The sequence below is a fragment of the Camellia sinensis genome, chromosome 5 (genome assembly GCF_055761805.1).
Source record: "Camellia sinensis isolate YWXY chromosome 5, ASM5576180v1, whole genome shotgun sequence".
NCBI lineage: Eukaryota > Viridiplantae > Streptophyta > Magnoliopsida > Ericales > Theaceae > Camellia > Camellia sinensis.
Window position 1 is genome coordinate 200,125,528 of NC_138965.1, and position 27,180 is coordinate 200,152,707.

Genomic DNA, 27,180 nt, shown 5'->3' on the forward strand with positions numbered 1-27,180 from the left:
AATCTGTCCGGCAGCGTCACAGCCGAGTCTGTATACCCATCTTCAATGTCAGGAATGGAGTGGGCCCCCTGAGACTTCTTGAACAATTTCTCAAGCTTGCTCACTTTCAATGCTGTGGGGTCCGTCTCGACATCAAAGGGGGGTCTGGTAGGTTGGTGGGTGTTTTAGATAGCTGGGGTAGAACCGGGGGCGGAGCTGGCCCTGTCGGAATGTCCGTATCTTCCTGGACATTAGCTGTCTCCCCGAGTGTTGGAACTCTTGGTGGGGGAAGAGCCTGGTGTGAAGTAGATACTCTAGTTTGCTGCTCTAACCTGGCAATTGTCTCTGCCTGTTGGGCTATGACCACAACCTGTTGCTTGGCAAATTTTGCTTGACGGACAGCGTCTTGCTGCATGGCTTTCATACTATCCTGGAGTTGGCGCACCATCTTTTCCATTCCCGCCATACTGCCCTGATCTAACTGATCTATCGGTATATCTATCTTGTGGTAAAAGCAAATATCTCAACCCAACCGCACACAGGTGAGATGGATAATGACTGCTGATCCGAAGACTGTTGAACTGATGATCTGTGCCTGACTAGCCTTTTTACTCTGCCTCTGGCAAAGGAACACTGATTGCCCTTGAACTGAATCTCTGACCTGACAAAGTCTATCAGCACAAGTCCGATGAACCTCGGGGGATATCGGAGCCTTCTGAAGCTATGGTTCCAGGACTACCTAGCAAAAAGGAAAACAGAGAGCATCTCAGCCTGATTTCACCATAACCCATATGAGCAAAGCTGAATGACTGTGCCCCCTTACAAAATTCTGCCCAAAATTCTGCCTGTAAACTGATACCCTCAGGTAAAACTGATTCCCCAAATACTGATAGTGATGCCCCCAGGCTTGTTACTCATACTTGTAAACTGTTATGTGCATTCCCTGTAGAGATACACTCTAAAAGCACATAGCAAACAAATGAGAGCCAAGACACCCCTATGTTAGGGTAGGGTTTCCCTGCCCTATTTTGTTAGGAGCTAGGGTTTCACTACGCACGCAGTGGTTTAAAACAACCTATAATCAGGTAAGCAACCTGTCCTAGCTTGGAATGGTCACTATGGATTCCGAATATGCACTAGGTCGAATGGTCAAAAGGGTGCCCCGGTAAAAACCGGGGTTTGTGTTCCCATACTGTCAGAGCCCATAACCGATTAGCCTTATGATCATGCCTTGACAAGACAAGCCTCTTGCAAACCGTTCAGGAATGGCAGATGGCAAACACGGTGTCCAAGGCGCACCAATGCACATGCAATGCAAAGAAACACATAAGTGAAATCAAAACAGGATATCACGAGTTCGAGTCAAGCTCTTTAAATCCCCAGCAGAGTCGCTAGAAACTGTAGACGTCCCCGAACGTCCCGGGAGGATGAGTCCCGTTCTGTTCATATGGGCTCACTACAGTTCGGACTCAAATTGTCACGGTTCTTAATCTGAACCAAAGAGTCCAAATCCGGCAAATTGTTTTGGAAAACAGATTTTTGTAAAGAAGTGCCAAACATGGACTGCTTTGCCAGATACAGAGTCGCCACCTAAATATTTTATTTTGGGAAATTTAGGAAACCCTGACTCGGTGCCAAAGGCCACGTGTCCGTCATCACCAAAGTTGCCTCGGCTCGGGAACTTGGGTATGATTGGGGAAGGTCAGCTATGAGCACCCCCTCTCGCCCGATCAAAGATCGGCCTCTACTAACCGTGATATCTTGTTTTGAAAGCATTATGTGTTCCTATTCCAGTTATTAGCCTAAAATTATTATGTTATGCGCACAGCAAACAAGTATAGACCAAATCGCCTAATTTAGAACAAAACATTGCATGCTTGTTTTGAAAATGGTTTGCTACTCGTAAGTAGGCTAAAATGCAGGTTTTGCCACCCTCGGGTGGGCTTAGAAAACATGGTTTTGCCGCCATCTAGTGGGCTTAAAACTCACAGTTTTAATGCATTACTCCAATTTAGGTAATTTAACTTCCATCCACAGGCATTCAAGCAGTTATATCACATAAGCAAATAGCCTCATGGTAAGCATGCTGTCATGGCCACACTCACACGCATGCAAAGATGCTAAAGCATAAGAACTTACCGAGCACTCCGAGCCAAAACGGAAACTAGTTAGTAATCACATGCATGATCCTAGTTCATGTTAAGATGGCTAATGCAACACATGTAAGATGCAACTATAATAGGCTCGGCTATTCTAAGATGACATATGATGATGCTATAACTAACACGTATTCAACTTAGAATTGAAATATAATGCAGTTAGTATGATGCGCCGAGCCCGGTGCATGCAAGGCAAATGAATGGATGCAAACATGCTATCATACTGTATGCTAATTAAAACATGCCCTAGACTAACCAACGAAAGCTAGTAAATAAAAGGGAAAAAAGACGTGGGGTTGGAAGACATACACACACTCACGCACACTTATTACACAATTGCCCTCACTCGGAGGGTCTAAATAAATATTACACAACCAAATTAATTATTACAGAATTCCTGACTAATTAACAAATTAAATGCAGAAGAAAGGTGGCCGCAGCCCTGCCTCGGAATGTGTGAATGATGCATGCTTGACTCGTCTCGCTCGGAAACTCGCTGCCATAGCACTGCTGCCTCTGTTTTCACTGCCTTGCTCCTCTAAAAATTCTGAAAGTCTCTAGACCCCTTTTGGATCATCCTCTGAGTGCTCTGGGATGTCACCGGCCATAATTAAAGTTCACCAGCCATGGTAATGGGATTATCGGCCAACTTTTGTACCACCGGCCAGCCACTGATGGTCGGTCGGCACTGTAGGTGGCCGGCCGGCCATTGCTTCCTGTAGAATCCTGCAGTTGACAGCAGCAGAGGGCAAGCAGTGTGTGGCATGGAGTTTTCAAGCAAATGTGAGCATGGCCACACTCCCTATCATGCAGTGGACTCAAGGGAGCATGGCCCTCAACCCTCGGACCATCAACTATGCAATTCGAGGCATGATGGCCTAAGAAGCCAAGTTAGCAACTTAATGTAGATGCATGCAACAAACAAATGAGTGCTAACACCCTATCATGTTGAGATCAAGGGTATTGGCGACCGAGGGTTGAGACGTGTTTCGTCACTTCGGGTACGAACACACCTCTCCCCTCATGCTTGGTTTGACACCCCAAACTAAGTGATGCAATGCATGTATACCATATACAATGCAAATTGATGCAACTCATGCAAGGCTACACTAATGCAATATGAACATGTCAAGCATACAACAAGACTATATAATGCAATTCAGTTAAGTAACGTGCAAACATGCGAACATGATGCACTGTAGGCATGCAACCAATGCAATGCAACATGTCAAACATGCAAAGTGTGCAAGGATGGGCTCAAACTGAAATGAGAAGGCCTCAGCCCACCCTAAAACAGTGGCCAAAATAGTCAAAAAAAGGCACAACTTATGCATGCAAGCATACACACACCAAGGCCTATCACCTAAGCATGAAAGGGGATAACTCTAAGCATACTTAAGGGCAATATGTTTGGACATTAAACACTCATGTTAAACTCTGAGAAGTATGCAAAAGATGACACCAAGATATGCTAGGGAATGGATGCAAAATAAAAGGTATTCAAGGCCACAAAAGAGAGCATTGCTCAACACCTACCCCAAGCAAACATGGTATGAGCTAAGCAACCCAAAACAGAGTTTTTATGCATCAAAATATGCCCCAAAACCCACTGATATGGTAGTCCAAATGACTTAAACAAAGAGGCATGCACACAAGCCCAAACATGGAGCATAAGACCACAACTCTTCAAGGTATTAAAAGGGTAACAAATGCAAGCATGTAGGCATAAAACATGAACTAAAATGGTATGACAAATGATTCCAAATCACTGAAATAGACCAAATGAGGCATGCTAACAACTCACACACCCGAAGCCAACAAATTAGAATACAAAAAGGCTATATAAAGCATGGCAAGCATGGCTCTAAAGACTCAAGACAGACCTTAAGCATGTTAGAACATAACCAAAAACTTCACAAAGCTAAGCCAAAGCATGCAAACATGATGGTCTAAAGTCAAGATGTATTTCTAGGCAAAATGGAGGAATACAAGGCAAGTGTATTATGCATGCAAGAGGTCAAAAAACCGACATGGGACAGAGGTAAAACATGCTAAATAAACACCAAATATCCTCTGAGATGAAGCCAAACAAAGCTAGGCGTACATGCTACCCTTATGAGCCAAAAATGCAAACAAAAGAGAGACAAAGGGAGACGGGTGTCCCTCCCCTATGCAAGACCTCAAACCCTCTTCATCACCACTGAAAATCCACTGGATTTCAGTGGTGAGAAGGCCAAAACACAATAGTATTCAAAGCTTAACAAAGAGAGCACAAAAAGAGCCAAACAAGGCCTAAGAGGGGGAGGTCGACCCCAAACAACAAAACAGCCTTAATGAAGTATCTTAAGCATGCAAATACAAGAATTTTTTTAGTTATACACAAAGTCTAAATCAGTAAGAAAGATTGGTCAAAAGCTAATGCAAGATTGGGGAATCTAAAGCAAAAGTGTTACCCTTGAAGAACACCTCAAGAACAGCAAGTCCAGCCACCTTTTTCTGATCAAAACCAGCTCAAAACCTCAAGAATAAACCCTCAAGACCTCCCAAGTCGAAGTATGGTGTAATGGTGTGTATCTTAGTGCAAAACTAAGAAGAAAACACATCTTAAGGCTCTCAAACCCACACAAATTAAGAGAGAGAGGGAGATATAGAGAGAGAAAGTGTATCTCAGATATATATATGCTGAACCTAACAAAGGAGAGTGTTGGGGCTCTTATATAGACCCTTAAAGGTGCTGAGCTTCCAAGAGAAGCTAAATAAAAGGATCAAGGCTTCTTCGAGAAGCCAAGGCAAAGGGGCCAAGGCTTCCTGAGGAAGCTGAGGCAGGGTTCGAGCTTCTTGAGGAAGCTAAGACAAAGGTCCAAGCTTCCTCAAGAAGCTAGACCAAAAAGGTGCAAAAGGGGCAAAACAGCCACAGATGTGCAGGGGGGCAGGGTTTGTGCATTCCAACTAGCACAGCTGGCGTGCACCATGCTTGAAAAAGGCAAAAAGGTGGTACCAACCAGAAAAGGAGGCCATCGGCCAAACAGGTGGTCAGTCGGCCACACAAAATGCCGACCGGCCAATGGACTATTTCACCAATGGCCGGTAGCCTTAAAACACGGCCGGTGGCCTCAAGCCATGGCCGGTGGGTATCAGGGGTAGCTAGCAAGCTACTCTCTACCCTTAGGTGCAAAAACAAACAAGTCCTTGGTGTAAAACCAAGCACAGAACAAGCAAGTTGAGAGATGCTGAGGCAAGGCGCGTAGCCAAGATCTCCAGGAACTTAAAACAAACACGAACATGGATGATCACCGAGTGTTCAAGCGATGACGTCCAAGTCTTAAGGACGGTCAAAAATGGGGTGTCTACAACGCCCCTCGTTTCTCGTGTTTGGATTAACGCCCGATCCAAACACAATGCAATGCAACAACATTCCAAACACAATGCAATGCAACAACATGCAAACAACATGCTCATCTACTAATGCCAAAGGGGCATGCATGAGGTTCCATCATACAAGCAATGCATGCATGGTATAGTTGGAGGGTAAAACACCAAAGCAAGTAAAGAGCATCATACAAGAGACATACAATACAGTGCTCAATGGACTTAAACCGAATATGGACAGACCTATGAGGGTCCAAAACAGTGGCCAACACACCAAAACTTAGGCACAAAAAGGCCAAGAATACATGCTCATGTGATGGCTCATCAACTAGGCATATAGGGGCAACTCTTAAAAGCACTTAAAGAGTGAAAAATATGGAAGTGTGACAACACTATATGCTCTAAAATATCATTCCAAATGATGTTAAAGCGTGCAACTACCACAAATGAGGCATGCTAGAAGGCTCAAAGCTTAAGACTAGCAATGGTACTTGCACCATAGCCATATCAAGCAAGCCCCAAAAGGCCAAGATGACTCAAAACTGTCCCAAGGCAGGTCAAAATAATGCCAAAACATGCATGGAATAAAGCCAAAACAAGCTAGTTTGGTAAGCCAAAATACCAAGCATGCAAGAGGCAATGAGCATGGTTACACTATAAATGTAAGGAGCAAATGAAGGATGCTCTAACCAACCAAAAACAGAGTTGTATCATAGCAAAATAACACCAAAAACACACTGAAATGACATCCTAAAAGCTCAGGCAAGATGGCATATATATTGGCTCATGTTTAAGGCATAAAGCATAACTTTCCAAAAGCATTGAAAGAGTGATAGATGTGAGGGTGTGACCACACTACACACACTGAAATCACATACCAAATGATGCCAAGTAATGCAAATAGCCCAAGCAATGCATGCTAGTGAACTCAAAACACTAAGCTAGTGAGCGGGATTGCACTATGGCTATACAAAGCAAGGGATGCATGACCAAAATCACTTAAAACAGAGCTTGAGCATAGAAAAACATGAGTAAAAGCTTGCTAGAGTTGAGCCAAAATCATGCTAGAATGACGGTCCAAAGCATGATGCATGTTAGACTAGTGAGTGGAATTGCACTACAAGTGCAAGAAGCATGCAAGAGGTAATCAAACCAAGCCAAAACAGAGCTATATCATGTTAAAATAAGGCCTAAGGCATGCTGAGATGAAGCCAAAACATGCTAGAAAGACATGCTACTTTGATGAGCCATCAACACAAGCAAACAAGAGAAGAGGAGGGGGGACAACCCCTTCCTATTTTGGGCTTCAAAACCACATTTCTACCACTGAAAATCCACTGGATTTCAGTGGTGAAGAGGCCAAACAAAGGTGATCCAAAGGCCTAAATGAGATGGCTCAAAACAAGGCCAAATAAGGCACAAAAGGGGGTAGACCACCCCCAACACAAAGAGGCCTCAAACAAACACTTTAGGCATTTGAAAATGAAGCTTTTTGCAGTTTAAAGTTAAGCCAAAAGAAGCATGCAAATAGGGCCAAGTAAGCTATGAAAACAAAGCATTAAAGAGGTAACAGACTCACCCTTGAAGAACAACTTTAGAACAGCAACTTCAGAGGCAAAAACCAAGCTTAAACCACTCAAATGCAACCTTCAAGAACCTTAGGACAATAATGAAGGTGTTTCACTAGGTGCTCTAGTGCAAAAGTGTGAAGAAAAATCACTTTAAGGCACAAACAAGTGAAAATATAAAAAGAGATGGAAAAATATAGAGAGAGATATCTTGTCTCTAATGCAAATTTCAGAACCTCTGGAAAGGGAGAGGGACCTCCCCTCTTATAGAAATCCAAGTCTCAAGCTTGTTGAACAAGCTAGAGGCTTGGTTCAATCCCTCCATACACGTGTATAGAGGATGAATTTTATGCTCACCAGCTGGCACAGCTGGCAAAGAAATATCTGAAAAGGCAAAGAAAAGGGCCTCGGCCAAAAGGTATGGCCGACCGGCCACTAAAGGTGTCGATCGGCTATCAGAGGTGCCGACCGGCCACCACTAATGGCCGATGGAAAGAAGAAAGGCCGATAGGCATGAGGCCTAGCCGATGGGTTATAGGGCTGGCCAACAAGCCACCCCCCTTCCCTTAGAAACAAAGTCACAAGCTCTTGGTCCACAACCAAGCACAAAACAGACAAGTTGAGAGGCTCCAAGGCAAGGCGCGCAGCCGAGACCTTCAGAAACTCAAAACGAACGCGAGCATGGATGATCATCGAGTGTTCGAACGATGACGTCCAAGTCTTGAGGACGGTCAAAAATGGGGTGTCTACACTCACTGCACAAAGGCTAAAGATGCATGGGACATTCTGAGCCAATTTCATGAAAGAGGAGATTCATCTTCACCACCATCTAGCAACTTTCCTGCTTTAGTTGCTAGACTGGATGAGGAGCAAAAAGAAGATGATGAAACATCAGAAGACAATGATGAGATTAATGGTGATGATCTATAAAAAGCTTACGAAAAGCTTTACGATGAATCTCTGAATTTGTCCAAAATCAATTACAAACTCACTCTCAAGCTCAAAGCATGTGAAAGCGAGAATGTCAAGCTAAAAGGAGAACTTGTAATAGCAAAGCAGAATGTCATCAAGATCTCTAGTGACAGGCAAGACCTATGTGGGAAACTTCTATCTTGTGAAACTGAAAGGAATGAACTCCTGAAAGTGTATTCCATATATGAAGAGAAGCTTGAAAGCCTTGAAATGTCACAAGCTACAATGGAAGAGCTGGTTTGTTAGAAAGATGAAGAACTTCGAATTGCTAGAGCCACAATTGCTTTGTGGAACAAGGGTTCCAAATCATTAGAAGACATCCTTGGGTCTCAACAAATGGGGTGTGACAAAAGTGGGCTAGGCTATGGTAATGTGACAAGGGACAAGCCTCTACATCACATGACTTGAAGACTCAAGCAAAGGGAAAATTGAAGATAGACCAGGGTGTTCCCTCTCTTCATCTACCTAAAGGGGGTAAGATCAACAAAAGGGAGGTAAAACTTGTTTTTATTTGTCATCATTGTGGTAGGTATGACAACATTCGTCCTTATTGCTTTGAATTGTTTGGTAAGGTGTCTCAAAAGGGTAGAAATTCGAATACTTTTTGGGTTAGGAGACAACCTTACATGTCTAGGAAGAATACCAAGATTCATGAAGGTGTTCACAATGCCAAGATATTTACCAAGACCGCCAGACCTAATTTTGTTAAGACCAAAAAGATTTAGGTAAGAAAAGATGCTTTGACTTGTTTAGTTGTTCACACTGCTCTAAAAGCACGTGACTCACACATGTGGTATCTTGATAGTGGGTGCTCTCGTCACATGTCAGGTTACAAATCCTACTTCACCTCCCTTGAAAAATATGAAGGAGAAATTGTTACCTTTGGAGATGGTGGCACTTCTAGAGTCATTGGTAAGGGCTTTATAAGTGTAGTTGGTCTTCCCAAACTTGATAATGCTTTACTTGTTGATGGTCTTTAAGCAAATCTTTTGAGCATCAGTCAAATGTGTGATTCCCATCATGAAGTATTGTTTTCAAAAAATAAATGTGAAATTTTGGATAAAAAGGGAAATACTGTCTTGCATGGGGTTCGCACATCTGATAACTGCTATGGGATTGTTACTACTAATGATCCCACTTGTCACTCAGCCATCATAAGTAACATTGATCTATGGCATCAAAGATTAGGTCACATGAATTTCAAAGACCTAACTAAGATAGCCAACAAAGAGCTTGTGAGAAGAGTACCTAAACTGGGTAAGAATCTGAATCATGTGTATGGACCATGTCAATTTGGTAAGCAAACCTGTGCCCCTCATAAAAAGGTGAACAGCTTTACAACCAAACGTCCTCTTGAATTGGTTCACATGGACTTAATGGGACCTACTTGCACTGAGAGCATTGGAGGTAAAAGGTACATTTTTTTAACTGTTGATGATTTTACTCGATTTTCCTGGGTAAATTTTTAAAGGGAAAAATCTGATACGTTTGATGCTTTCTAGGCCTTAGTCCTTAAAATCCAAAATAAACAGGGTGTTTCCATTGGGCGTATCATAAGAATCCGAACTGACCATGGTCGTGAGTTTGAAAATAGTTCGTTTTCGGATATCTGTGATATGCATGGAATTAAGCATGAATTTTTGGCCCCTATTACTCCACAACAAAATGAAGTGGTTGAGAGGAAGAACAGAGTTGTTCAAGAAATGGCCAGGGTCATGCTCCTTAGTAAGAAACTTCCTCCAAAGTTTTGGGCTGAAGCCCTAAATACTGCTGTTTATGTCATAAATCGCGTGTATTTAAGGCTCGGCACTTTACAAACTCCATATGAATTGTGGAAGGGCTTGAAACCTAATGTAAAATACTTCAAAACTTTTGGGAGTAAGTGTTACATTTTCAAAGATAGAGAGCCTTTGGGCAAATTTGACTCCCGAAGTGATGAATGTATTTTTCTAGGGTATTCAACCACTAGTAGGGCTTTTCGAGTTTATAACCTACGAACTTCTTCTTTAATAGAATCAATCAATGTGGCTATAGATGACACAGGTTCCCCTACTCCAGCAACAAATGAGGATGACAATTGTGAGTCTCCAATCCTGGATACTGAACCAAAAAGTCAAAGAGAAGCTAAGATCCAAGCACAAGAAGTTGAGACAGCACCATCCTCACAGGTAAATCAGAGTCCAAAGAGTGCACAAAGAGACATCACTCCTGATGGTTCTGTCACTGCAAGTCCTGAGTTCAAACCATCAGCAAGGGTGAAACTGAATCATCCAGCTCAACAGGTGATTGGAAGTGTATCGAATCGAATGAAAACCCGAAGACAGATTCGGGATGAGGTATCACATATGTGTTATGTTTCATTAATTGAACCTAAGAATATTAAAGAGGTAAGATGATGATTGGGTAAATGCTATACATAAAGAATTAGGTCAATTTGAACGTAACAATGTTTGGACTTTAGTTCCTAGACCTAGAGACATGAATGTGATAGGTACCAAGTGGATCTTTAAAAATAAATTTGATGAGAATGGTACTATGGTGAGAAATAAAGCCAGGTTGGTTGCTCAAGGCTACACACAAGTAGAGGGTGTTGACTATGATGAGACGTTTGCCCCAGTTGCACGTCTCGAATCTTTTCATATTTTACTTGGTATTGCATGTTTTCTTGGTTTCAAATTGTATCAAATGGATGTGAAAAGTGCCTTTCTGAATGGATACTTGAAAGAAGAGGATTATGTTAAGCAACCAAAAGGGTTTGAGGACCCTAAATGTCCAAATCATGTCTACAAGTTAGACAAGGCTTTGTATGGGTTGAAACAAGCCCCTCGGGCTTGGTATGATCGACTTATTACCTTTCTTCTTGATAATGACTTTTAAAGGGGTAGTGTGGATAAGACTTTATTTGTGAAACATACTAAGTCTCATATTCTTGTTGCTCAGATTTATGTTGATGATATTGTGTTTGGATCCACTGCTGATCATCTTGTGAAATATTTTTCGGATTGCATGACACATGAGTTTGAGATGAGCATGATGGGAGAGTTATCTTATTTTTTGGGTCTACAAATTAAAAAATCTCCTTCGGGTATGTTTGTTTCTCAGACTAAGTATGCCAAAAATCTTGTGTCAAAGTTTGGTCTTGAGTCTGCCAAACATGCACGCACTCCTATGAACACCAGTCTTCACCTTTCCAAAGATTCCTCTGGTATTGATATTGATCCTACCCTTTATAGGAGTATGATAAGGAGTCTTCTTTACCTGATTGCCAATCATCCTGATATTGCTTTTAGTGTAGGTGTTTGTGCCCGTTACCATGCCAGTCCTAAAGAGTCTCATCTTCTTACAGTGAAACGCATCATTAAATATGTTAATGGGACTTTGGGGTATGGGATTTGGTTTTCTACTGATACTATAGCTGAAATTACTGGTTTTTCTAATACTGACTAGGTAGGGTGTGCTGATGATAGGAAGAGTACATTCGGGGGGTGCTTTTATCTTGGAAATAATTTGGTTTCCTGGCATAGTAAAAAGCAAAATGCCATCTCTCTTTCGACTGCTGAGGCTGAGTACATTGCTGTAGGGAGTTGTTGTGCACAAATGTTGTGGATGAAGCAAATACTTCATGATTATGGGATAGATCAGAGCACTTTCACTCTTTTTTGTGATAACACAAGTGCCATAAACATTTCAAAAAATCTTGTCCAACACTCTCGCACCAAACACATTGACATTTGTCATCATTTTATTCGAGAGTTAGTGGAAGAAGGCCTTGTTGTGCTTGAACATGTACCCACTGAGCATCAAAAAGCTGATAGTTTTACAAAATCCCTTGATCTTCTTCGGTTTGAGTTTCTTAGAAAGACTTTGGGTGTTGTGCTCAGTCACTAGGGTGTTACCTGTTACTTGAAGGGGAGTGAGTGATTGTTTTTTGTGTGCTTGGATGTTATAATCTCATAGTCATTGATTCCTGTTATCCTTGCATCAAAACTTTATATGAACACTGCTCATGCTGCTTACAAGATCTCATTCTTCTTTGTTCATAACTCATTTTGAATGCCCATACTCATTTACTTTATGATCTCATTCTGTACACATCCTTGAGATAAACTATTGCAAGGGTTTCCGCACAAGTGATCAAAGTTCTCTATGGACCACTAACAGTGTTTCTTGTACTTTTTAAGAGGAATTGACCTATACTAGTATATCATGGGTGATGTTGAGTCTCTTAACCATCTACCATCATTTATTCACTTCCATGGTTTCTTCCTCAATTCAATAAAGTCTGGGCATTAGGAAAAGGCTACCTCAGAGGCACCAGCCAGGCCATCCTTTTTGAGTTCATCCTTCTCTGGTTTGGTCTCCATACTCTTGAGCGTGCATGCCACCAATGAGTGCTCACAAGAAAGAAAGGTTTAAAAAAAAAAAAAAAGGGAATCATTGATTGAGGGGAAGCCTCCACGCTTACTCAACAAATACTCCGTGATTCCTAGTGGTTTGACTTTTCTCTGTGATGTTCAGTTACTCTTGTCGGAGGTCCAGCTATCCGATCACTATGAGAATTAACTCTAGCTTTGTGGCTCTCAAGGATTGCACACACACACATTCTTTTCGTGAGATCTCATGTGTGTTTTTGAGTTTTGCATTCTCATGTTGTTTATGATCATTGATGTAATTCTTTCTGATTTGTTCATGATTTTGTGATTCATATTTCTTTTTTCACTTTACAAGTTTACAGAATTCATGGTTGATGGATAATCTCATCTCAGTGTTACAGTCTTTCCATTGTACTCCCCGCTGTTTACAGGACATCATTTTCCGATTGGGTTGTATTTGTTTTTAAAATTTAAAAAAAAAAAATTAGTTTGGCGGTGCTTTGTTCCTGCTCGAGCGGCAAATCTCACGCTCAAGCATGGATTTCAGTCTTGTAGCATTTAGTGTTATGTTTTGCAGTTCTGTGAGGGTTGTTTTGGCGCTCGAGCGTCCGTTTTCCAGCTCGAGCGTATCCGCGCGTGCTTCATTTCCCGCTCGAGCGTTCAACCTCACGCTCGAGCGGACTGGTTTTGTTTAAATTCTTCCTCCGTCGTCTCTTCAGTTCATTTTTCCCCAAATTTCTTTCTCTCTCCTAGGGCTTCTTGGCGCATCCGTGCATTGTCTTCCTTGGTCTGTGCATTGCTGATTTCTGTCCTTCTCACACCCCAAATGTATGTCCATTTTTTGTCGTATCTCTGTTTTCTTGTTTATTTTCATAGTTTTTTTTGTCCTCACTAATGTTTCATCATTTACTCTTATTTATATAGGATGGGTCTTATTAGTCGTGTGCCTCTTGTTCTGTAGTGTTGAGTTTTGGCATATTCTGATGGATTAAGGTCTTTAACTATCATTTGTATCACTGTTTTTCTTGAGTCTGTTTTTTTTTTACAATTTTTTTTGGGTTATGGCTGCTTTGCTTACCATGATTCATATCTGTTGCATTTTGTTTACTTGGGCTTACTCTGAATTGACTATATTGCCTAACTAGCCTTATCTACTTGACTCCTGTTGACATATCAAACTGTGTTATTAATGTTTTGTTCTTTCTCTTTTGGTTTATTTTTTGTTTTGGGTTGGAGGTTGCGTGTTTTGTTTTTGTTTCTTTATCTTGGTTTAGTCATGTCTACTTTCAAGTGAAGGAAGCCTACTGCCCCTCGACCTACTTTTAATTCTAACCGGTTTCCCTCGGCTGAGAAAGCCAAATTGTTTCGAGAGTCCTATCCGTCCCGTACCATTCATCTCGAACGCAATGTTCAACCTAACACCTTTGAGTCTATCTAGATCTGTCCTCTTTTTGATCCCTTGGGTGGAGATTATGTTCTCCCTTTCTCAGGTCCCCAAAATCTTAGCTGGGTTCGTGAATTTTATTGTAACATGGAAAGTCTTGATGATATAGGTCCGTCATTCAAGACTTGGGTCAGGTCCAAGTCAATCACTGGCACATCTGATCTTATTAGAGAGTTGTTAGGGATTAGTCAAGCCTTCTCCATCTTCTATCCTTTTCCTGTGCATCTGTAACACGTCCGCGGGGGACCTCGCTACAGTTCGGACTCAATTTGTGTCACGGTTCTTAATCTGAACCAAAGAGTCCAAATCCGGCAAATCGTTTTGAGAAACAGATTTTTTTTGAAAAGAAGTGCCAAACATGGACTGCTTTGCCAGATACAGAGTCGTCACCTAAATATTTTTTAAATGGGGAAATTTAGGAAACCCTGACTCGGTGCCGAAAGCCACATGTCCGTCATCACCGGAGTTGTCTCGGCTCGGGAGCTTGGGTACGATCGGGGAAGGTCAGCTATGAGCACCCCCTCTCGCCCGATCCGAAGATCGGCCTTTACTAACCGTGATATCCGTTTTTGAAAACGTTATGTGTTCTTACCCCAGTTATTAGCCTAGAATTACTATGTTGTGCACACAGCATACAAGTATAAACTAGATTGCCTAATTTGGAAATAAGCATTGCATATCCGTTTGTTTTGGAAAAATGTTTTGGAATTTGCTACTCGCAAGTAGGCTAAAATACGGATTCAACGAGTTTTCCAACTCAAACAATCCAACCTTCACCCACAGGCATTCAAACAGTTCATCTCACATAAGCATCTAGCCACATGGTATGCGTGCTATCATGACAACATTCACACGCATGCAATATGCTAAAGCGAAAATACTTACATCGTACTCCGTGCCGAAACAATAAACTAGTTAGCAAACATGCATGTCCTAGCTCATGTTAAGTTGCCTAATGCAACACATACAGGATGCAATCGAAGTGGGCTCGGCTAATCTAAGCATGGCATATGAAATGCGATCCATTGATGCACGTATTCAATTTAGAATCGAAATACAAATGCAGTTAGCGTGATGTACCGAGCCTGATGCATGTAGTACAAATGCATGAATGCACGCATGCGTAGCATAAGGTATGCTAATTTTAAACGTGCCCTAATACTAACCATCAAAGCAGGTAAATAAAAGGGAAGAAAGAAGTGGGGATTGGAAGACATACACACCACTCACGCACACTTATTACAGATTTGCCCTCACTCGGAGGGACCAAATAAATAATACAAATTAATTAACTACGCAAGCTAATTAAATATTACAAATTGCCTAATTAGTTAACAAACTAATTTAAACTAGGAAAAGCAGTAAACCGCCCCGGGAGGAGAGCTAGATGCGGCGCATGCTCGGTCCTGCTCAGAAGTGCATCGCCATACATAGACTGCCTCTGTTTTCCTTGATACACTCCTCTGGAGACTTCCAAAGTCTTAGGACTGCTTTTCTGGACATTGAGGAGTGCCACCGGCTGAATAGGATTGCAACCGGTAGTGTGGTGTAGTCACCGGCACAAAATGAATCCATCGGCTGGTGATTTACTGCCGGTCGGCAATATATACTGCCGGTCGGCAAAGAAGGCCTACAGAACCTGCAACTCACAGCAGCAGAGGACAGAACTTGCATGGCAATACAATTCAAGCATATATGCACCAATCATGTCCCTTATCATGGTAATGACTCAAAGGAACATGCTCCTTGGTTCTCGGACCACCAATCACGCATTTCCATGCATGATGGCCCAAAGAATCAAGTGTGCAACTTTCATGTCAAATGAAATGCAAACCAAACAAATGAACCAAGGCCCAATTCTTATCACCAAGTCAAGGAACAAGGCATGCATGCAAGATGCAATGCAACCTAGGCATACAAGCTAAGGATGCAACATGGCATGGCAAGACACTTATGCAAGCATACAAGCAAACATGAGGCAATGCAAATGGGTGAAAAGATGGACTTATACATGATTTAGGCAACTCTAAATAGGCCCAAAACAGTAGCCAAAGTGACAAAAATAAAGGACTAAAGCACATACACACATGCACATGTTGAAGGGCCAACACTTAGGCACAAATGAGGCAACTCTCAAGCACATTTAAATGAGGCAATCATGGACATATGGCATGCAAGGTAAGCATTGAAAATCATGTTAGGATGGTGTCAAACCAAGCAAACAAAATAGACCAAGCATGCAATAATTGCCCAAGTACTTGAAGCAAGTCAAAGGGACTTGAACCATGGCTAAGCCAACCAAGCCTCACAAGGCTAAGAGGGCTTAAGATAGGTTCAAGACAGACCTAGACCATGCAAAGGGGGCACCCTAGATGGCATCTAAGTGGCTCAAATTCAAAGGCATGTGCAATGGCCAAAACATGGAGCATACTACACAAGCTTTTAAAGCATTAAAGATATATCCAAGGTAAACATATAGGCATGCAAATGGGACTGAAATGACATGGTGGATGGTTCCAAATCACCAAATCAATGCAAAAATGTCATGCTATACGTTCACATACTTAAGGCCAACAAGCCGGAATGCAAAGGGACTATACTAAGCATGCCAAATCCGACCCAAAAAACCTAGGACAGACCTTAAACATGGCAAAATATGTACAAAAGCTTCACAAGACTAAGCCTAAAACATGTTTGAACAAAGGCTAACAACCTAAGGCATATTAAGGCAATAACAAGGCATTACATGGTAGGTATGCTAAGCATGCATGGTGTACCAAAACCAACATACAACAAGGTTATATCATGGCATAATAAGCATGGAAAACAACCAAGACATGATCAACATGAAGCTTAGCTAGATGCTCCCTCAAGAAGCCAAAAAAGGGTCCCTTTCAAGGACAACAAGGGGAGGGGGTGGCCCTCCCCTTTTGGAGACTTCAAGGCACCATCTCTGCCACTGAAATCCCTCAAGATTTCAGTGGTGAAGAGGCCCAAACACCAAAGTCTCGAAACTTGCACAAAATAGCACAAAATGGGGGCCTTTCAAGGCCTAGGAGGGGTCAAACACCTCCAAACCACAAAACACTCTAAACAAACAATCAAGAGGGCTAAAAAATAGAACTTTTTTGTCTTATACACTAAGCACAAAAACAGCTCTAAGATAGGTAGAAAAGCAATGCAAAAATGGGGAATAAAAGGGAAGTTTCTCACCCTTGTAGACCACTGTAGACACCCCATTTTTGACCGTCCTCAAGACTTGGACGTCACCGTTCGAACACTCGGTGATCATCCATGAACGTGTTCGTTTGGAGTTCCCGGAGGTCTCGGCTCGCGCGCCCTGCCTCAGGATCTCCGAACTTGACCGTTTAGTGTCTGGTTTTGCACCGAACACTCATGTTTTGCCTTGGAAGGGCAGGGAATGCCTTATGAGGCATTCCCACACACCACCGGCAGTGGCTAGAGGCCACCGGCTGGTCTTTTGCTGCCATCGGCACTTTTGTTTGCCGGTCGGCATATTTTATTGCCGGTCGGCATAGTTTGTTACCGGTCGGCACTGTTTTTTGCCGAAATGGCATTTTTGGGCAGCCGACCACTGTTCATCCACTTTATGGAGATATTTTGTGCCAGCTGTGATAGCTGGCACCAACTCTTCCCTCCTCCATACACGTGTATGGAGGGATCTCCCTCTAAGCAAGCTTGTTGTATAAGCTTTGCAAGAGGGAGTCTTATAAGAGGAGGGCCTTCCTCTTTGATCTAGGTTAGACTCTTGCAACCAAAAACCAGACCTTGGAGATATAGATACACATTATCTCTATACCTCCCTCTCTCTCCTCCTTTGTGTGTGTTTCTTAGCTCAAAAGGTGGTTTTTACCTTACTTTTGCACCATTACACACACCATCACACCTTACTCCGAGATTGAGAGACTTGGGGGGTTGTTTCTTGAGTTTTTGGACTGGTTTTGATCAAAAGAAGGAGGCTAGACCATTTGTTCTTCAAAGGTTCTTCAAGGGTGAGCATCTTGATTTATATTCCCCAAACTTGCAATAGTTTTTTACCTATCTTGCTTGCTGTTTTAGCTCTTGTGTATAGCATAAAAAGGACTTGTATTTTCCTGCTTTAGCACTTTCATTAAGGTCATTTTGTGGTTTGAGTGTAAACTCACCCTTCTAGGCCTTGTTTGGTCCATTTTGGTGCCTCTTTCATAAGGCTTTGTTCACTTCAGTGTTTTGGTCCTTTGACCATTGAAAATCAGTGTATTTTTAGTGTCAAAAAAGTTGGTTTGAAGTCTTGCATAAGGGAGGGACACCCCTCTCCCTTTATGGTTTTGTTTCCTTGAGTTGTGGCCCAAAAGGGTGACATGCATGCTTGTTTGTTTTTTTGCTTCATTTCAGAACTTTTTGGGTGTTTTTAGGTCATGTGGGATCTCTATTTTTGGCTGGATTTGTACCTCCTTGTATGCTTGTAGTACTTGCTTTGTATTGCTCCATTTTGCTTAGAAGTGCATCTCATGATTAGGCCATGATTCTTGTGTGTGTTGGCTTAGTTCCATGAAGTTTTTAATGTTGTTTTTCCATGCTAAAAATCTGTTGGTTATCCATTTGTTCATGCTTGACATGTTTGTTAGGGTTGCTTTGTATTTTGGCTTGAAAGCTTTAAGCATGTTGACCTCTAGCATGCGTGGTTGTGATTACCCTCATGATTTAACACCATCTAGGACCACATTTTAGTCCAAGAATCATGTTTGTATGTGTGCATGCATGACCTCTTTTATGCCTTAAGGGTATACCCTCTTGTGCCTAGGAATGAGCCTTAGTGCGTATGCCTCTTGGGGGGTCATCTTGGTTGCCATTTTAGGAGTTTTTGGAGTCCCATTTTGCATGTAAAAATTCTGTTTTTACTTGTTTTAATCATGCCATGAGAGGTCATGTTGGTGGGAGTAAGTTGTCTCCTTTTTGTGCCATAAGTTTGCTTGTCAACATGAGTTGTTGTCCATCACTTTGAGCACTCTTGGTGCTGTTTTGAGGTGAATAAGGGTCCGCACCTTTATCACTTTGAGGCTCCATTGCATGCTTGTTTCATGTAAGTTGCATGATTGCTTCATTAAGCCTCATAGCATGCTAATCCCATTACCAAATTGGTCTATGTTTGCACCACATTTGCACCTTGCATGCTTGGCATTACACATTTGTCATGTTGGTTGCATAGTGCTTGTTGTGCTTTACATCTTGGTACCATGTTGCATTTTGAGCCTTGTGAGCATAACATGCATTGCATCATTTGGCTTGGGGTGTCAAGCCAAATATGAGGGTCAAGGGACATTCATACTCCAAGTGATGCAATGTACCTTGATTCTCGGTCACCGGGGCCTTTGACTTCGACATGATAAGGCTTCGGATCTCATTTTGTTTGTTGCATGCATCCTTAAATTGAGTGGCGAATTTGATCCCTTGGGTCATCATGCTCCATTGATGGCTCAAAGATCGAGGGTCGTGCTTCTTTGAGTTCAAAACATGATAAGAAGCACAACCATGCCCACATGTACCTGAGAAGCCCATGCCACGCACTGTCTGTTCTCTATTTGCTGTCAAATTGTCTTCTGCAGGAAGTTTCTGCCGACTGGCAATATATGGAGTGCCGAGGAATCCAAAAAATGCCGATGGGAACTGTGAAGTGCCGGTGGGAATTCTGTCCGGCCGGTGGTGCTCTGCAGGATGCAAGGAACATGCTCCAGTACTTTGGCAATTTTCAGAAAGACAAGGCAGTACAAACAGAGGCGGCAGGAGTACAGTACAGGTTTTTCGGGCGAGACGGATTCGAGCATGCATCATTCGCGCATCCCGAGGCAGAGGCTGCGGCTACCCTCTTCTTTCCTTTGCCATCTTTTCCTTTAAATTAAATCAGAAATTTTGTAATAATTTTATTCGTTTATTATTTTGGGACTGTAATATTTATTTGGGCCCTCCGAGTGAGGGCAAATCTGTAATAAGTGTGTGTGGGTGGTGTGTATGTCTTCCAATCTCCATTTCTTTCTTCCCTTTTTATTTACCTGCTTATGATGGTAGATTAGGGCATTTTTGAAATTAGCATACCTTATGCTATGCATGCGTGCATCCATGCATTTGTATTGCATATATTAGGCTCGGCACATCACGCTAACCGCATTTGTATTTCAAATTCTAAACCGAATATGTGATAATCGTGCATTTTCACATACCATGTTTAGGGCTAGCCGAGCCTGCCTAGATCGCATTTTGCATGTGATGCATTAGCCACTTTTAACATGAACTAGGGCATGCATGTTTGCTAACTAGTTTACTGTTTTGGCACAGAGTACAATGTAAGTTTTTTTTTGCTTTAGCATCCAGCATGCGTGTGAGTGTTGCCATAATAGTATGCTTGCCATGCGGCTAAGTGCTTACATGAGATAAACTGCTTGAATGCCTGTGGGTGGAGGTCAAATTGCTTAAATTAGGATAATGCGTTAAAACTGTGAATTTTAAGCCCACTATATAGTGTCAAAACCATCTTTTCCAAAAGCCCACTTGAGGGTGGCAAAATCTGCATTTTAGCCTACTTGCGAGTAGCAAACCATTTTCAAAACGAACATAAAACGTTTTATTTCCAATTTGGGCGATTTGGTCTATACTTGTTTGTTGCGCGCATAACATAGTAATTCTAGGCTAATAATTGGAATAAGAACATATAACGTTTTCAAAATCAGGATATCATGGTTAGTAGAGGCCGGTCTTCGGACTGGGCGAAAGGGGGTGCTCATAGCTGACCTTCCCCGATCGTACCCAAGCTCTCGAGCCGAGACAACTCCGGTGATGACGGACATGTGGCCTTCGGCACCGAATCAGGGTTTCCTAAATTTCCCCATTTAAAAAAAAAAAAATATTTAGGTGGCGACTCTGTATCTGGCAAAGCAGTCCATGTTTGGCACAACTTTTTTTTAAAAAAATCTGTTTCTCAAAACGATTTGCCAGATTTGGACTCTTTGATTTAGATTAAGAACCGTGACACAAGTCGAGTCCGAACTGTAGTAACCCCAAATGGACAGAACGGGACTCATCCTCCCGGGGCGTTCGAGGGACGTCTACAGTTCTCCTTGGCTTGAATCCAACACCAAAACACCAAAATCAGCCCCTTAGAACCTCAGGAGCCAAAGAAAGGTGAAACACTAGGTGTTTGTGTGCAATAGTATGGACTAAAACACCTAGAACACAAAGAGAGAAAAAGAGAGATAAGAGATATGTATGAACCCTAACCCTAAAACCAGAGCTTCTCTCTGTGTTTCTCTCCCTAAAAATGTCTAAAGTCTCTAACCCTCAACAAAGGAGACAAGGGCTCCTCTTATAGAGCTTCTTGTCTTGTAAAGCTTACAAGACAAGCTTCTAAAGAGGGAGATCCCTCCATACACGTGTATGGAGGGGAGCCAAATGCAAGACAGCTGTGATAAAATATCTGCAAAAGCAGATGCACAGTAGTCGGCCGGCCAAAGATGCCATTTTGGCAAAAGGGAGTGCCGACCGGCAATACATAGTGCCGACCGGCAATATACATTGCCGGTGGCAGCAAAAACCAGCCGGTGGCCTCTGTCCAAAGCCGGTGGTGTGTGGGGATGCCTCACAGGGCATTCCCTGCCCTTCCAAGGCAAAACACAAGTGTTTGGTGCAAAACCAGACACTAAACGGTCGAATTCGGAGATCCTGAGGCAAGGCACGTAGCCGAGACCTCCGGGAACTCCAAATGAACACAAACATGGATGATCACCGAGTGTTCAAACGGTGACGTCCAAGTCTTGAGGACGGTCAAAAATGGGGTGTCTACAGTTGCCCCTCTTTGACAGAACTCGAAAGTCATAACAATGACGGGAGTGAATGTCAAAGCCCAGAGACGACCCATTTTTGACAAGGCCGAAGACTTAGACAAACATGCAAGACAAACAAGGTATGCGCCCGAAGGCAGGGGCAAAATGCAAGACAATGCACGAAGCCGAGCATAACTTATGATCATGCAAAGAAAGCTGTAATGAAGCACACATGCGACAACTTTAAGCTAGCATACACCAAACTACACTACAATGCAGAAAGGATGTAAGAGAATTATGTAATTCTCGATACGTCTCACTCGGAGGATATAATACCTGTGCGGTTCATCTGGTTGCACCAACCTCAAATGAACCGTACATACAATATCGTGCCTGCAAAGAAAACAAACTTAATAGGTACAATATTGTTAACAACATGCATAGTAGTGTACTCGAAATGCGTGACAACGCAAAGCAAGTGGGGAGCATAACAATGCTGTCAAAATACAGACATGTAAGTGGTGCATGCGGTCTACGCAGGCAACGAAATTGATCATAAGCATGCGGTCTACGCAAGTAATGAAATTAACAAATATGCGGTCTACGCAATCAAAACACGCGGTCTACGCAAGTAACGAAATTGAACAAACATGCGGTCTACGCAGGTAGTGAAATTGAACAATTATGCGGTCTACGCAAGCAATACATGCGGTCTACGCAGGTAATGAAATTGAACAATTATGCGGTCTACGCAAGCAATACATGCGGTCTACGCAGGTAATGAAATTGAACAAACATGCGGTCTACGCAATCAAAACATGCGGTCTACGCAATCAAAACATGCGGTCTACGCAGGTAATGAAATTGAACAATTATGCGGTCTACGCAAGCGATATATGCGGTCTACGCAGGTAATGAAATTGAACAATTATGCGGTCTACGCAAGCAATACATGCGGTCTACGCAGGTAATGAAATTGAACAATTATGCGGTCTACGCAAGCAATACATGCGGTCTACGCAGGTAATGAAATTGAACAAACATGCGGTCTACGCAATCAAAACATGCGGTCTACGCAGGTAATGAAATTGAACAAACATGCGGTCTACGCAATCAAAACATACGGTCTACGCAGGTAATGAAATTGAACAAACATGCGGTCTACGCAATCAAAACATGCGGTCTACGCAGGTAGTGAAATTGAATAATTATGCGGTCTACACAAGCAATACATGCGGTCTACGCAGGTAATGAAATTGAACAATTATGCGGTCTACGCAAGCAATACATGCGGTCTACGCAGGTAATAAAATGGATTACAAACATGCGGTCTACGCAGGCAATGTAATTAGCACGCGGTCTACGCAAGTAATAAAATGGATTACAAACATGCGGTCTACGCAGGCAATGTAATTAGCATGCGGTCTACGCAAGTAACGGAAGTGATTACAAACATGCGGTCTACGCAGGTAATGTAATTAACATGCATGACAATGCAAGTAATGAAATGGATTACAAACATGCGGTCTACGCAGGTAATGTAATTAACATGCGGTCTATGCAAGTAATGAAATGGATTACAAACATGCGGTCTACGCAGGTAATGAAATGGATTACAAACATGCGGTCTACGCAGGTAATGTAATTAACAAGCGGTCTACGCAAGTAATGAAATGGATTACAAACATGCGGTCTACGCAGGTAATGTAATTAACATGCGGTCTACGCAAGTAATAAAAGACAATGCAAATGGGGCACGCATGCTAATGCAAATGAGGCACACGTGTCGATGAAAATGAGGCACACGTGCCAATGCAGATGAGAATGAGGCACACGTGCCAAATGCAAATGAGAATGAGGCACACGTGCCGATGTAAATGAGGCACACGTGCCGATGAGAACGAGGCACACGTGCTGATAAGAACGAGGCACACGTGCCGATGAGAACGAGGCACACATGCCGATGCAAATGAGGCACACGTGCCGATGAGAATGAGGCACATGAGACACGCGTGCCTCATAAGAATGAGGCACACGTGTCGATGTAAGTGAGGCACACGTGCCAGTGCAAATGAGGCTCACGTGCCGATGCAAATGAGGCCAATATGCCGATGCAAATAAGGCACACGTGCCGATGCAGAATAATAGAAATGAGACACGCATGCCTCATTTGATGCAAAATGATGCTAAGTGTGACACGCATGCCACACGGAATGTGAAATGCTGCTAAGCGTGACACGCATGCCATACGGAATGTAAAATGTAAATGGACTTAAATGCGTAACAACGCACGTGTTTCGAAATGCATGACAATGCAAGGGAAGGGAATGCACGACAACGCGAACGATGCGCGAGGCGACGTATGTATTTGAAATACATGACAATGCTTGTAATAAAAATGCAATGACAATGCATGAGAGACGTGCAAGACAATGCAAGGGGTGCGTGTTACAACGCATGTAGTATGTGCATAACAATGCAACTATGAGGCGCATGATAGCGCGATATAATGCACCGAAACAATGCGATGAACGCGTGCAACGCACATAGGGTAACTTTTGGACCTTGTAAGAGGCAAAAAGGATACCAAAGGATACAACATTGTATGAGTTGGAGTGCTACGCACAGAAGACGCGGTCCGAGGTCAAAACGGAGGCCGGTTGAGCATTGGAGATACACTTTCTTGCACTTTCTTGAGCTATGAGGACCAAAAACTACTCATGTGGCCTAAACAAGGTTGTGGGAACACCACCGGCTGTCCACCGGCTGCAAAATAATTTCATCGGCACAATATTATGCCGGCCGGCACAAAATGTTGCCGACCGGCAAAAAGTTCCTGAGTCGGGGCAGATTCGACTTTTCACCATGGGTGTTTTAAAATAGGGTTTCCAAACCCTATTTTTCACTTCCTCTTCCGCCGAAATCCCACACTCTCTCTCTCTAGAGCGTTTTCCTCTCCTCTTTTGCCCGTTTCTTCGCGTTCTACACCCGTTTCGTCGTCGGATTCGCGATTTTCTTCGCGTTTCGGACATTTTCAACCGAACAAAACCTTGTTTCGGTGCCTCGTTTGCCGTTCTCACCTTTTCGGGATTTGTTCCCCTTGCTTTCCTCTCGATTTTTGTACCATTTTCACATCCCGGCCTTTCCGACCATTTTCGACCTTCTCGGGAGTTGACTTTTCGGTTGACTTTCCGTATTCCAGTCCGGTTTTCCTTTCTCCGGCTATTTTCTCATCACTCTTGACATGGCGGATGACATTCCACGTGGCGGGACTCCCCCGGATCACAAGATGGATCCCGGGGTCGAGCTCCTACCTTTGAGCGAGCGCCCGTTCGACCCGACGACCTACCGGCCGGCGATTCATGTTCTACCTCCCGACGGACTGCGCCAGTTTCGGAGCTTCGAAAGGCACGTGCCACCCGAGCTATTACTACGTGAGCCTACCTCCCACCTGTCCTTCGGCGCTTCCGAGGTAACTGTCTTTTCTCTACTTTACTTTCTGCAATGTAGGACACAAAACTATCGTAGCTAGTTATGCTCTTTAACTGCTGAAATCTGATATGCTGTATACCGTAGTTGATCGTAGACATACGTACAACTGATATCTGCTTGAAACTGACACATGCACGCACACTGCACTAGCCCTGAATCACCCAAACACACTGTATTTCACTGTAAGCACACCGGCACCCGGTATTTGCTTGAATCTGTCAAACTATGCACACATGCTATACTGTACTGAATCACCCAAACACGCTGACGCATCACACGTTGTAGTTCACTGTAAGCACACCGGCACCCGGTATTTGTTTAAATCTGTCAAACTTGCACACATGCTACATCTGTTCTGAACCATCCAAACACGCTGACGCATCGCACGCTGTAGTTCACTGTAAGCACACCGGCACCCGGTATTTGTTCAAATCTGTCAAACTTGCACACATACTACATCTGTATGCTTCTTAGAACTGCATTTTGAATATTGCCTTACAATCGTTGTTTTTTATTACAGGGAGATTCCCATACCATCCGCGGGTATGGGAACACCGGCGTTCGGGAGTGGTACGTTGAGCTTCCTGATGCGGTCCGTCGTATAGTGGACCAGGCGGGATTCGGCGCTTTCTGCAGAGGACTCTCCAGGCTCACTACATGCAGACCTCTCCTCGCCGCTCTGGTGGAGAGGTGGTGGGACACCACCGATTCATTTCATTTCTCCACGGCAGGGGACATGACGATGACTCCTTACGATTTCTCGATGCTCACAGGCATCAGGGTAGGGGGTGATCCGATCCCCTTTGATGTTGACATGGACGAGTGGACTGCCGCTCAGGTCCATCTGCTGGGCGAGGCGCCACCTCTCGCTCGTCCAGGCTTTGTCCAGTATTCCTGGTTCGAGGTGCAGTTTAGGGTCCAACCCACTCTTGTTGATGCAGCCCCGATGACCCCGGAGGCCGTGGAGAGGTACGCACGCGGCTTCCTCTTGTTCTTGTTTGGGACGACCATCTTCGCCGACCGGGCGAACACCGTGCCTCTCTGCCTACTCAGCGCACTGGTGGACGTCAGGGACATCTTGCATTACGACTGGGGTGGCGCCGCTCTGGCTACTCTCTACGGGTATATGAGCTCAGCTTCTCGCGGCAGCGGACAGTTGCTCGGAGGCTATTGGCGTGTCTGGGAGGTACGTCTTCTTCCCTTTCATTTCTGTCCTATATTTTCTGTACTCTGTACACTACACACATTGTAGTGTGCTTTATACTTGCTGTATACTGTACACACGGCACACACACACTCTGATTTACACTAACTGTACACTGCTCACACTGCACACTCTGTACAATACACCGCACAACACATGGCTCTGCACAATACACTGCTTTTTCTCTATATTCTGCTTTATCTGATAAATGCACTGGTATTTACCTTGCAGTTGTGGGTTTATGCCTACTTTCCTAGGCTCACTCCCGTGCCGGCGACGGAGACTCCTCTGGTCGTCCCTTTTTCGCGTCGCTTTGACGGGAGATGCACCCGGAGGCCACGAGAGACATTTGGCTTTTTCCGCCGCTACTTCGACACCATTACTCCTGCCGAGGTATGTTTTTCTTGCAGTTCATTCAAGCTTCGCCTTTCCACTGCATATTTCAATAGCAATAGGTAACAAACTGTATGTCACTTTCAGATCACGTGGCAGCCTTGGGCTCCATTGCCGGCGACGATGCGGGACCGATTTGCCGGTGCTGAGGAGACCTCGCGTTTTCGGATCTTACTGGAGGGCCCGGTCTGTCGAGCTTGGTACCTGGGTGAGCGTTTTCTACGCTAGACCCTAGGGTTACCGGAGCAGATAGTCCCGATTTACCCTCCTGAGGATATGAGGGAGACCGAGAGGCTCACCACCGAGCAGATGGCCGATTATACTATCGGCTGGGAGGCGACCCGTTTCAGAGGCATCGGCGACTACAGAGAGTACGTGCAGACGTACCTTATGCGACCTCTGAGCGGCGGCCG